This window comes from Tasmannia lanceolata, unplaced genomic scaffold (assembly GCF_043159265.1).
Source record: "Tasmannia lanceolata isolate RefF3 unplaced genomic scaffold, GAP_Taslan_0.1 ptg001219l, whole genome shotgun sequence".
NCBI classification, from domain to species: Eukaryota; Viridiplantae; Streptophyta; class Magnoliopsida; order Canellales; family Winteraceae; genus Tasmannia; species Tasmannia lanceolata.
Genome location: NW_027519879.1, coordinates 25,001 through 27,949, shown reverse-complemented (window position 1 = coordinate 27,949; position 2,949 = coordinate 25,001). Strand labels below are relative to the sequence as shown.

Below are 2,949 nucleotides of genomic sequence, written 5' to 3'. Positions count from 1 at the left end.
CTAACTTCAATTCAAATATGTATGAAGTATTAACATTCTTTTTGAGCGAGAGCAGGTACAGTATGAACAAACAAAAAAGAAGAGGGAACAGAATCTAATTCTTTTCTTTACCCATCAAAAAAAAAAATGGGGGATCTAGATATATCCCTAGATGGATAAGTATGTATCATGATCTAGACTATTAACGAATAGAATATGGATCCCGATCCATATCGATTCATTTGTATGAGTATCTATTCGATATATTAACCACGTGCCAGGAACCAGATTTGAACTGGCGACACGAGGATTTTCAGTCCTCTGCTCTACCAGCTGAGCTATCCCGACCATCCCCGACGCATCATCCTACTAGAGGGCTTGGGTCTATGTCAATTAAAGGGACTCAAAAAACATTAGAAAATCTTACCTCAGCCTTGGAATTTCTTGGATCTTCAAAAAGAAGACTTTGTAAGTGTAAGAGTAATGATATGGACTGTGAATGATTCAATAATGGAGATTCCTTGCCATATATGTTCATTTGTACGTAGATCATATCTATCACAAGACTTGTGATAAGAGAGAAAGATTTCTGGTCGGATCCATTTGTGAAAGAGTAGAGTGAGTGAGAAACATAGCTAAGCTCATTTTGAACCACTGACGAAAAAAGAGGATAAATGGTTAGGGAATGGAATAAAATAGGCCTTTTTTTTTTTATTGGGGATAGAGGGACTTGAACCCTCATGATTTCAAAAGTCGACGGATTTTCCTCTTACTATAAATTTCATTGTTGTCGGTATTGACATGTAGAATGGGACTCTATCTTTATTCTCGTCCGATTAATCAGTTCTTCAAAAGATCTTTCAGACTCTGGAGTAAATGATTTGATCACTGAATCTTCGATTCTTCCTTTTGGAATCGATTTAATTTAGCAAGAATTCTGCAATTTTTCATATAAATAATCAAAAAATCCGGATTCGGGTCGTGATTAATCATTTGATATTTAAGTACGTCTATGTACTTAAATAAGGTCATCCTTTCTGGAGTTTTGATAGAAGGATTCCTCTACCAATGTAGTCAACCCCGTTCGTTAGAACAGCTTCCATTGAGTCTCTGCACCTATCCTTCTTTTGATTCTCGCTTTCTGAACCCTTGTTTTCAGAAAACTGGATTTGGCTCAGGATTGCCCATTTTTAATTCCAGGGTTTCTCTGAATTTGGAAGTTACCACTTAGTAGGTTTCCATACCAAGGCTCAACCCAATCAAGCCCGTAGCGTCTACCAATTTCGCCATATCCCCCTTATGAGATCTCGATCTCATTGTGATCCCATCCCCTTCTTTCATTTATGTTGGAACCATTGAATTCATTAGATACTGATTCCTATATCGAAAAAGTGTCTGCTCCTATTTTATTTCTTGCCCATCTTCTTTCATATCTATTGGAGGACCATTCCATTATTTGGTCCAATCAGAAATGATTCTATCATTGATGTATCTGCAATTCAATATGGATGGATATATCCCACATATAGATGTTCCCCCCCCCTCTCATTTTTCCCGCGCAGTTTGGAATACTGGAACGGTCGATATTCATTCTTCTTTTTTTTTTTTTCGTCCTATCTCCTCCCTTTCCGAATGAAACAAAAGGAATATCTCAGTAGGATCTGGATTGCATCCTTATCTTATCCTTTCCTTAGGAACTACACTCTAATAGAAATAGAATTCATATAATCTGCTATAACTGCTATAACTAATAGTTATATTCTATTCTATAATAGAATATAGAATTATTTCATATGTATATAGTATTATTTTGCGTTTTTTAAATTTGATTTGAATGAAAAAAAAAAATTCTAGTGCTAGTGACTACTAATAAATGAAATAATCAAAAATAAATAATCAAATAGAAAATAATCAAAAATAAAATCAAAATTCATATTATATTAATAATTATTAATATTAATTAATATGTTATAATAATTTATAATAATTAATATTAATAATTATTAATAGCTAATAGCTAACTAAGATCCCAATAGTTTCCCGAATTCCTATTCACGCACTATTTCTGTTATATGAGCCCGCTTAGCTCAGAGGTTAGAGCACCGCATTTGTAATGCGATGGTCATCGGTTCGATTCCGATAGTCGGCTTTCTCTATTTGTTCTATTTTTTTTTTTTTATCAGGATTGATCATCTTTCCTTGAGACCAAGGAATATTGAGAAGACCCCCCCCTTTTTTTTCTCCAAATGTCGGGTTACCGATCTATTATGTTATGTCGCGGGAACTTCCAACTATGAATAAAGAATAAAAAACGGATTGGAGCCGTTTGATCTATACAGAACAAATCAAGAAAAGGATCCTTAACTTCCCATATATACAATATACAAAATAATACGGATATTGATACAATTCATCTTATTCCTCTTTGTAGTACTTCAGTGGATTTAGCTTCGTTTATCGTTTAGTTCAGTATTAATTTAGGTTTATTCTGTAAAATGAAATTTCAATAAAATTAAGGAGTCTTTATGTCTCGTTACCGAGGGCCTCGTTTCAAAAAAATACGCCGTCTAGGGGCTTTACCGGGACTCACTAGGAAAAGACCTAGATCCGGAAGTGATCTTAGAAACCAATCGCGTTCCGGGAAAAGATCTCAATATCGTATTCGTCTAGAAGAAAAACAAAAATTGCGTTTTCATTATGGTCTGACAGAGCAACAATTACTTAGATATGTTCGTATTGCTGGGAAAGCCAAAGGGTCAACAGGTCAGGTTTTACTACAACTACTTGAGATGCGTTTGGATAACATCCTTTTTCGATTGGGTATGGCTTCGACCATTCCGGGAGCCAGGCAATTAGTTAATCATAGACATATTTTAGTTAATGGCCGTATAGTAGATATCCCAAGTTATCGCTGCAAACCCCAAGATATTATTACTATGAGGGATGAACAAAGATCCAGAGCTCTGATTC

General features: G+C 35.0%; 2 non-coding genes across 2 annotated transcripts; one reads left to right on the top strand and one right to left on the bottom strand.

Moving 5' to 3' along the window:
- Positions 1-254: 254 nt before the first annotated feature.
- On the bottom strand, positions 255-327 carry TRNAF-GAA (transfer RNA phenylalanine (anticodon GAA)). The gene has a single exon. It is a non-coding gene; the product is annotated as a tRNA-Phe (tRNA).
- Positions 328-2,055: 1,728 nt separating this feature from the next.
- On the top strand, positions 2,056-2,128 carry TRNAT-UGU (transfer RNA threonine (anticodon UGU)). The gene has a single exon. It is a non-coding gene; the product is annotated as a tRNA-Thr (tRNA).
- The last annotated feature ends 821 nt before the right edge of the window (positions 2,129-2,949 follow it).